Here is an 11223-nt window from a genome sequence, read left to right on the forward strand (position 1 = left end):
TCTTTTGTTATCTGTTTTGGCTCTGTCCATGATAACCCAGAGATCGCAGCCTTTGTCCAGTGTCTGCCCTCGCTGTAAACAATAGGAGTTGAACAGCGTTTTTCTCTCTTGGAAATCCCACCACTCTTGGGAGTTTCTTCTCTTTTCCTTGATTTCTCACTTATCTTTAATTTTTCACTTTTCTCTAATAACTCTCAATAAAACCTGTTTTCTGCTTTGCCTGCACCCACAGACATTTCTTTCATGTTATGAGACAGCAAACTGGACCCAGTGTCTCATATCCATTTTTAATAACCACGGGTGTCTGGCATTTTAGATACTTGAGTTACGCACAGCTGGCCATGAAGGTCCTGTCACTTTAAAGAATCCTGCATCATTACCAGTAAGAAATGTTGTGGGGTATCCACCAGAGAAGACTGCTGGGACATGGGTTTATGTCAATAGAAAGTCTTTATTAGTGGCCGGTAACTACACCAGGGGTTCGGGATCCCAGAGTAGCACTGGGCCTTATTTAGGGTTTGCTTTTTTGGTTTTTGCACAAAAACCGTGTCCTGGGTTGACATACCTCAGTTAACAAGAAGTGGAACTACAGAAGCCAAAAGCCAAGGTTAGTACATTTAGAGACTCTGATGGATTAGGCCTCTGTTTTAGTTCTGGCAGGTGGTGCTGTCCACGAGCCGAGTTTTACAGCCTGATGGTACTTTTGCCATGGAGTCAGTTGTGCTAATGTTTGGGGCCCTGTTACAAAACTAAGGCAATGGAAGGGGTCGGGATGGGGGGCTGATTTGTCTGTAGCTTTTGCTGACTGGTAGTGTTTAATCTGAATCTCACCTAAAGACACTCAGAATCAAGTTTGAAGGTCACTTAGAAAATGATTTTGTCTCTGAGATTATGTGACTGTGTGAGGTGGGGAAACAGCTTACAAAGAGGAGAATCTTTTGTTCTAGTATTTTCTTTAACCTTGATTCCTGACACAGAGCTTGAGAAATCTTAATACATTTTCAAGTGCCAGGAGCATCTAACACGAGTTTCTAAACCCTTGGGATTTCCCGAGTGACAGCAGCGTCCTTCCTTCCAATGAGGTGACTCTTGGTGGCCTCTTGGGTGGACATCAATCACCAGAAAACCCCGAAGTGTGTGAAGTTTGGTGTTTAGTGCTGGGTGTGGTGCCACACACCCGTAAACCCAGCTCTTGGGAGGGGGAGGCTGGAGGATCGGGAATTTGATGTCAACCTGGGTTGCAAGTTCCAGGCTGGTCTGCACTATGAGACTGTTTCAAAGAAAAAAAGAAGGAAGGAGGGAGGGGGAGAGGGAAGGAAGGAAGGAACTTTAACTAACTGACTGCCATCGTTTAGAGGGGAGAAACATTTTTAAAGTAACTACATGATTCCTTCATAAAAATCTCTAGACAACAAGACTCTGAGAGCTTCAACATGTGCCGGTGAACACCTCTGCAGATAAGAGAAGCCACAGCCAACTCCATGCATCCAGATGCTTCATGCTAGTACTGTTCTAGACCTTGCCTCCTGTGTGTCTTTTCACCCGGCTGTTCATTTGTAATAAGCCAGTAACTGTGTTTACCACTCTATCGATCGACAGCAGCCAAGGCGGGAGGGTCACAGGACAGTCTAGTGTGGAGCCAATCCAAGTAGAAGTCACACCACTTTAAGTGGCATCTGAAGTGGTGGCAGTCTCATGCCAATAAACCCTGGATCTGTGGGATCTGTGCACAGCTTAGGTAATGTCAGGTTGAAGTGAATTATAGGACTCCTAATCGCTCCCCACAGTGAACTGCAGAATTGCTTAGTGTGGAAAAATTACCCTGTGGTGTCAGAGACAGCAATCCATGGCTGGGGTGGTGTGGGAAGCTGAGCATGTGCAGGAAGGTGGTCCCTCTCCAGCTTGACATACAGTTACGTTAATTTTTCCGGTGTTCTCTATCACAGGGATCCTATTTTTGTTTTGCTTTGTGAACCAATTTTGTTTTATAAATATAGACTTTTAAGGTGAAAAGAATGGGAAAATACAGAAGATCTGCTTGCACACCTTCCACTATGGTTTTCCCTCACGTCGTCACAGCCGCTAGGGGGAGCTGCTTTTATTAGTTTCTACCTTGACCCTCTGGTGTTTTTTCCTCGATTTGCACCTTACAGTCAATGGAATATAGTACAGCCATCTCACAACATCCACGGAGACTGGTTCCTGTGACCCTTACAGATATCAAAGTCCATGTGCGCTCAAGTCCCTTATAGAAAACGTTGCAGTATCCGGTAATAACTGACACCTCATACTTGAAATGACTTTTAGATTGCTCATACAATCAACCAGAACAGGGAAAACGGTCTTTATTTGTTCATTCTTTTGCTCCGTGTGTGCACAATGCTCTTGTGTATAGTGTATACATGTGAGTGTGCTAGTACACACTCGTGCAGAGACCAGAACAGGCTATTGAGAGACTTCCTTTGTCGTTCTCACCTTAGTGCCTTGAGACAAAGTCTCCGCTGAACCCAGAGCTCACCATGTCACCTAGACTGGCTAGCCAGCAGGCTCTCAGACTCCATCTGTCTCTTCTTCCCAATGTTGTGGCTGTGGGCGTGTGGCAGCCACGCCCAGCTTTTGCTATGGGTGCTGGGGATTCAAACACCAGACTTCACGCTTACAAAGCAAGCACCCTTACCCACTGAGCTACCTCTGCAGCCCCTGTAAATAAGTTTTGTACTGTATTTTAGGGGAATGATGGCAAGAACAGAAGTCTGTATGTGTTCTATACAAGTTCAGACATTGGAGGCCTAAGTACTCATTCAATTCCTCATTGGCTGGCTACATAGACATGGGACATGTAGTTATAAAGCACTGACTGTGTCTATGCCTCAACAAGATAGAATTTAAATACATCTGCCCTCCATAGAAGGGATAGCTTGCCATTTATTCCTTTCTACACTGCTTTCTCTCGTTTTACACAAATGAAACTTGTGCACCTTGTTCTGTAAAGCCGTTGTTGATGCATTTTTCTCTTAACATACTATTCCACTGTGTGAATATACCACCAATCACCTACCTTTCTGCCACTAGTATTCTGCGGCTTATAAGGTCTTCCTTCTCATGTTTACTATATGTTTCTGAGAATGTTCTTGTTATGTTTTTTAATACATGCTTAAGAATTTTGCTTGCTAAAACATGGACTTGATTAGAAGAAAGGGGTATAATGATCCACTACAGTAAAACTCTGGGGGAAACTTCCAGTGTCTGGCCCAGCATGTAAAGAACTTAAACGGAATTGCTCACATCAACAAGGAAAAAAAGAAGAATAAAGTAGAGATCAGTATCTTTTAGGTGTGTTGGGGAATTGTGGTTACCGGGCAAATCCCTGTCCCTGTATTGGAGAAAGCATTGGGTAGACAGAATCATGAGCTAGTGGAAGAACAGCATCAGCTGGAATCAGTTCTGATGCAGACAGACTGGTACCGATGCAGGGGAGGAGACTGTAGCATTAATACCTCTCCCCTCTCTTCTCTTCCCCTCTTTTCCCTTCCCTTCTCTTCCCCTCTCCTCCTCTCTTTTCCCCTTCTCTCACAAGCTTGACTCCCCCCAAACAAATGGAGACAAGCAAGAGAAAAGCATTTCATTTGATCAGAGGTTTACATGAGGTGAGACCAGGGAAGACGTGTTCACCACTCTACCTAGACTCAGGGAAGGTGAGAAGCCACGTGGAGATGAGACTGGACATGAGGGGAGTGATGCGCTTCAACAGGCTGATGTGGATAAATGCAGCAAGACATTCTTTCCTCTTGGTTATAGGACAGGAGAGAATGAAGGTCTTGAACCTACTGTACATCACTGCTCATATGGAAGAGATAGAGCAATGCTAGTGTAGTTTTCTAAGTCTGCCACTGCTTTGGGAGAACTCTGGCTTCTATGGCTCACTTGGTAAGAGTAAGGGGTAAGAGAGACAGAAGAGCAGGAGGGAGTCAGGCAGACTGTGGTCTGAGGTGGCTCTGATGCCCTCACTGTCACAGAGTTCAAGAGCTCACTGTACCAAAGCACTATACTAGCGGTGTCCTTGGCTGAGTCTCAACATTCAGAAATCTGGGAGTTGAACATCTCAGAGACTGTACAGTCTAGGGGGAATATCTCTATTTGACCTTGAAAATATGCCTAACATGACCACAAGTTTGATTGTAATAGGTGACTAACAACTGGCCTGAATTTTTTTATTATCCTAAATAGTTTGTAATAGTAACTTTCAAGGACTAGAAATTTACATTACATTGTTAAATGAGCTGCATAGGTACAATACCTTAAACAAAAGTAGAAAAGTATGTACAGTACGATCTAACAAAAATAACCTAAAATTTTTATCAACATACAAAAATCCATACCAATGTAAAATATTTAAGACTAGTAGTTGCTTTTTTGGTTTAAAAGTAGATCCAATAATCTACCCTTTTATCCTATCGTTTCTATATCCTCCATTTTTCTTTTCAGAACGAGATCCCTGAATCTCTCAGAAGAAACAACATGGGAAGCTCATAGATGAGGTAAACAAGCCTTAGGGCAGCACATAGATGAATAGAAATGATTAATTTAAATTGTAAAGCTGGAGACAAGCCTAAGCTATCAGCCAAGCATTCATCATTAATAATAAGTCTCTGAGTGGATATTTGGGGGCAACTGTCAGGATACAGAAAAGCTCCACCTACAAATGGTACCCAAACTTCCAGCACCTACAGCCACATAAGACCTGAGAAAGCTTTAAAAAGGTTCTAAAACACACAAAAACAGAGCCAAATGCAGCTTCCTGGTAGTCTCATGTCTCTCATGCTGGCTGCAGCACAGAGACCCCTCTCCTGGCATCTGCCAGCACACCATGAGCTCAGCCACATGGCAGGTTCCTGCAGTCTTTCACATGGGCCACAGTCCAGAGAGGCATCTCCCAGCCACTGCCTGTGGGCTTAAGCCACCAGCATGAGCTCCGTCAGGACACTGCATGGCAGGTTTGGGGTTTTGCTCATGCAGACAGAAAAGGTTACAGATGTTCAGTAAAGACAGGTCCAGATGGAGAAAAAACTCTAAACAGTTATAGTGTGTTTAAAAAATGTACTTGGAAGAGAAAAGAAAAAAGATATAGGCAGTCATAAATATATATGTATATATATACATATATAGTTTTAAAATAATAAAGTCCTTAAAAAGAGAGTAAAGTAATATAAAAGAAAAAGCCACATAAAGAAGGAAAATACACAGAGTCTGGATACTGTATGTGATTATGTGTCTTTAAATTTTTTTGACTGCTAATGAATGAGTAATAACTGCTAAGAAACATTTGATTATGAAAACTGCTGGATTAAACCAACCTATATATTTTAAAAATGTCTTGACTTCAAAACGGAAGTTAAAAGATATGTTACGTTGTGGAAGAGGTTATCCTTTTATTTCCACAGGAGATGAGAGGCTATTGAAAGGCTATGGATTTGTTCCAGGCTGATATAGACAGGTTTGATTGGGGAAGATTCCCTGAAAATCCTGGCTACAATCATAAAGAAATAAACCTAGAAGAACTATAAGAGACATGATGCATATTTTGCCTGCTCAAACATGAAACAAAAAATCATCTTGGGCTGACTTATGTACAATGCACAGTTTATACTTGTATTAATGCAGATATGTATGTTACCTTTAAAAGTTTGTGTATTTTTCAGAGCAAGGGGATGAAACACCTTTTTTAATAAGCTGCATAAACACAATACCCTAAATAAGAGTAGCAACATACATACAGCATAACAAAATTAACTTTAAATTTGTGTCAATAAACCAAAATCTATACCAATCTAAAATATTTTCAGACTAATAGTTGTTTTTTTTTTTTTAAATTAAACTTTACATTGGTCAGCACAACAGAACTAAGCCTCTAGAAACAGACCCATACAGACTCAACTCAGCCTTGACACAGGAGCTAAAAGAGCTACAGGCCACCAAGGAATGCTGAGAGAGGAAGAAATAGTTTTCCTCAGAGAAGAGCACGCCAATTGATTATCCAATACTAAATGGTCCTATCTGAAAATATACATATGGTCAACTTATACAGATTATATTTAGGAATATATATATATATATATATATATATATATGCATATAACAACAATCAATGAGAAAAGAGGTTATAGATTTGAAAGAGAGCAAGGAAAGTCATATGAGAGGGCTCAAAGGGAGGAAAAGGTAGGGAGGAATGGTATAATTATAATCTCAAAAAAAAAAAAGTTAAAGTAACCTATAATGGATTATGGACCTAAAGTTTAGGTTTTGTTTGTTTGTTTGTTTGTTTGTTTTATTTTTTGTTTTTGTTTTTGAAGACGCGGTTTCTCTGTATAGCTTTGTGCCTTTCCTGGAACTCACTCTGTAGCCCAGGCTGGCCTCAAATTCACAGAGATCTGCCTGGCTCTGCTTCCCGAGTGCTGGGATTAAAGTGCTTCCCGAGTGCCACCACCGCCCAGCTGGACCTAAAGTTTAAAACCCACATTAAACTTCCAGACTTTAGTGTAAGAGTCAAGCTATATGACCTTAGATTTGACAGTGACTTTCTGTAGCACATAAAAGATTAGTTCACTTAAAAAATAGTAGTAGAGCCTTATTTAAATTTAAAACTCTGTGCTAAGAAAGATGTCGCTAAAAGATTGGGAGGAGGAGAACAGTTTGGGAGAAAATGTTGACAAAACCTATTGATGAAGAGTTGGTGTTCAAAGTTTGCAAAGAACTCTTCATCAGTAAGAAGAGCAGAGGAAGTGACATCAGCATGTCACAGAGGCCTCTGCATTTCGGAGTCACCGCAGTGTTAGTCACAAAGCCACCAGATGGAAATAATCTAAGGGTTCACCAGCTGAAGAAGGGACAACAAAAACTTAACATCTGTGCACAATGGAATATCACTTCGTCATCAAGCTGGATGCTGTCCTATCATTTGCAAAAGTGTAACTGGAACTAGAGATCATGATGTTAAGTGAAATAAGCCAGACACAAAAAGATAAGCACTATGTCCTCTCATTTTATACATAGGATTTTTTTAAATGTTCTCATAGAAGTTGAAGGTAAAATCATTATTACCAGAAGTTAGTGAGCATGCAGGGGAAAGATGGGCACTAAGTTCCAGTTAGATAGGAGTGCTGGGGTGCTCCAGCCAGGCACTGCAACTGTAGATAACAATTACGCACTGTATACATCAAGAAGAAGGAAGGCGTCTGAATGTCTTTGCCACCAACAAATGATAAACGTTTGAGAAAACAGATGTTTTAGCCCGATGTGAACACTGCACAAGGCTCACAGGCACCAAAGCATCATGTACACACCACTGACACAGAGGAGTTTTATGTTCTTATGTTTTATTTAATAGTAATTCAATGATGAAAAGGTAAGTGAATGGATAAATAGATGGTGTTATCAATGGTCCTCAATGTGCAGAACCACTTGAGAGAAGCCCATCTGAAAAGCGTACATTGGGTATGACTTCAGCTGTGGCATTATGGAGTTTTGGGTATGAACTTTGGTTTGGAATTGGGGTGGCGGTAGATGCAAGTGAAAGTGGGGATGTGGGGGAAGGGGAGAGGGGGTTTCCACCTTACTAAGTATTAGACCGGTGGTCCTCAACCTTTCTAATGCTGCAACCTGTCAATACAATTTCTTATGTCATGGTTACCCCCAACCACTATTTTGTTGCTACTTTATAAGTGTAATTTTGCTGCTGTTATGAATCATAATGTAAATATCTGATATGCAGAATATCTGATCCATGGCCCCTGTGGGTTACAACCCACAGGTTGAGAACCACTGTATTAGACCCCCATAGGTGGTAAATAGAAAACCTTGAGAATTTTTCATGTGTTTGTGCTTATATTTAAAGAATTATTTGCTTTTCTAATTTGTGAGTCAGATTTCATAAACTTTAAAGAGTTTGGTAATATGAACATTATACATTTTCCCTTAGAACACTGAGGAGACACAGTCATGAGAGAGGAAGCCTATGCTTAGAAACCTGGACATTTGTAAGTAGGAAAGAACTGAGAAGCATGTAAGCATGACATTTGTGGTCTTTAATTTACCACTATGAGTTTTGTCCTCTTATCTACATTTCAAAAGAATTGTTTTTGGAGCTGGGGAATTGTCTCAGCAGTTAAGAATACTTGGTGCTCCTTCAGGGGACCTGGGTTCGATTCCCAGAACCTGTATGGACACTCACAACTATCTGTAACTCCAGTCCCAGGAGAAACCAATGCCTTGTTTTGACCTCTGGGGTCACCAGGCATGCTCCTGGTATACACAACATATATGCAAGTAAAGCACTCATACACATAGAAAAATAAAATAAACATTTTAATTATTTATCTTTGTGTAGGTGGGAAGACACATGGCCATGGCACTTGTGTAGAGGGCAGGACAGAGTTTTTAGGAGTTGGTTCTCTCCTTCTACCTTGTTGTGAGGCAAAGTCTCTATTATATCTGCCATGCTGCCTACTCCAGGTTAAGTTGCTCCAAAGCTTCCAGGCAATTCTCCTGTCTTCACCTCCTTCCTAGGGGTAGATGGACCACAGATGCTCACAAGCACATCAGCGTTTTTACACTTGTTCCTGAGGATTGAACTCAGGTTGGCAGGCTTGCTCAGCAAACACTTTTATGCTGAGCCATCTGCCTGGCCCCTCTCATGCATCATTTAATAGGAAAGGCCAAAAGCTGTGGTAAAAGTAAAGAAATAACCCTTCCAAGTTGGTCTTGCTCTGCTTTCTAAACTTCTATACATTGGGAATACATATAGCTGGTACATAGGGAAAACACTTCTGAATTTTCCACGAATTGCAAATTGCCAATGCTAGAGAAACTCCCCTGAACCCAGAGCACTTCTAACACATTGATAGCGTGCCTCCCGAAGGACAGTATGAAAAGTAGCCAGCCTTGGTATTTCCAGGTCATTGTGCTAAGGAAAAGACTACATGGCTGTGACAGTTGACTCTGATGCTCTCAGAAACAAGGCAGCATGGTGAGGAGAAAAGGGTGTAAAATGTGGAAATCAAAAAGACTGCATTTGGGCTGGAGAGATGGCTCAGAGGTTAAGAGGACTGGTTGCTCTTCCAAAGGTCCTGAGTTCAATTCCCAGCAACCACATGGTGGCTCACAACCATGTATCATGAGATCTGGTGCCCTCTTCTGGTCTGCAGGGATACGTGCAGACAGAACACTGTATACATAATAAATAAATAAATCTTTAAAAAAAAAAAAAAAAAAGACTGCGTTCATTGTCTTTCCAGCATGGATGTATTGATTGATAGAAGAATAGCTTCTGCTATCTCAAGAAAGCCCAAGAGCAGAGTCATCCTCCCTTTATGTCCCTCTCTCTGGCCCTGTGGTGGTGTGTCTGTATCCACCACATTATGTAGACCCAGAATGCTGTATAGCTTTTAAGAATGTTGGGTCTATTACCTACAACCCTCCTTAACACCTTCTAGAACTTTCCATCATTTTGGAGACCATTTTAAGGGTCCTGGAAAGTTTCATTCCCTGGGAATACTGGTCTGAGTTAGTGAAGCAAATGTTTATGTTCAAATCACTTCAAAATGTCTGATGAGGTACTTTTAATTTGTCTTAAAAACATAGTGAACTGACTTAGCCAACTGGATTCACTGATACATGTTCAAAGGATGGAAAGAGGATGACAAGCCTGCCTCGGCCCCTGTGCTTCAAGACAAGCATGCCTTGGCCTCTGTGCTTCAAGACAAGCATGCCTCGGCCCGTATGCTTCTTTCTGATTGGCAGGAATTATGTTGAACTAGGCAAGGCCTTAGTCACTTTGAGCTCGATTTGTATTTCCTATGCCAGCATTTTCCTGATTGGCAGCACACACATCCGAAAATTAATTAGTAGATACTGAGCTGTCTCTTTTAAAAATCAAATGCCAGACTGTGAGTGAGCAGCCAATGACAATTTAGGAGACTGATAATATTCACAATGACAGTTAGAACATTAAAACCATGGTATTCCATTAATAACACAGGAATTTTGCAAAATGTATTCTAACTCTATAGTTCGTGACTTCATTAGCCAGAGACTTACCTTTTTATTTATTTATTTATTTTAGTCACAATTATTTCATAGAAACTATGCCAGATTCTGAGGGTGCAGAATTGTCCAGATCACATGCCCTCCTCAGAGAGCTCCCTATCCCAGCGAGACCATTACAGAAATAAATACACAACTAGTCAGATACGATGATGTGTCTCTGTCTCTTACAATATTAGAATATTTAGTAGAGTTTATAGAAAAAAGTCGAAAAGCTCATTGGCTGTTAAAATACAAGGTGCCAGCATACTGGAGAGGCTGATTCTAAGCACTCAAGGACTCCTGGGAGTTCTCAGGCCAGTCTCAGATAAGCAGTAAAACCCTGTCTGAAAACAAACAAAACTATCTAAGTAGATAAACACAGCAGGGTGTGATGGTGCATGCCTGGGATCGCAGCTCTTAAGAGGTGAGGCAGGGAGATTACCACAAGTTTGAGGCCAGTCAAGTGGTGTTTGAGGTCAATCTGTACTACATGCCAAGATCTTTGCTCAAAACAAAAACAGAACCTGTCAAAGTAGTGACTGTGCTGTTGGATTACTAACGTATGTATGAAATTGGGTTGAGGAGAGGACCTAGCTGCTCTTGAAGAAGACCCTCGGCTTGAGTTCCAGGGTATCTGATACCCTCTTCTGGCCTCCTCAGACACCAGGTACACTCACTGTATACATACATATATGCCAGCAAAACACTCAAAAATAAACACACACATTAAAAATAAACCTTTTAAAAATATATGTATGAAATTAAAATAGTATAAAAATAAAGAGAATGGTAGGGTTAGAATTTACCTCCTGGAAAGTGTTTTGTGCACATATTGTTAATCAGCTTTCAGATATAGAACTTATATTCAATAAAAATGCTCATTTTAGGAGTACAATTTGATCATTTTTGTCTAATGTGTACACTCATATAACTATTAGCCAACAGTTAGCTAAGAGTCATATTCCCAAAGATTTCTTTGTGTCTCTTCTCAATGAATTCCAAGTTTCTACTCCAGACCCCAGGCAACCACTGAACAGCTTTCTCTCTCCAGAAAGGATCTTGTTCCCCTGCAGTTTTGTGTAAGAGAAATTGTAACTTATGTACCTTTGTGTATGTATTTTTTACTGAGCACAAGGATTTTGA

This window comes from Peromyscus eremicus, chromosome 3 (assembly GCF_949786415.1).
Source record: "Peromyscus eremicus chromosome 3, PerEre_H2_v1, whole genome shotgun sequence".
In the NCBI taxonomy this organism is placed as follows: Eukaryota; Metazoa; Chordata; class Mammalia; order Rodentia; family Cricetidae; genus Peromyscus; species Peromyscus eremicus.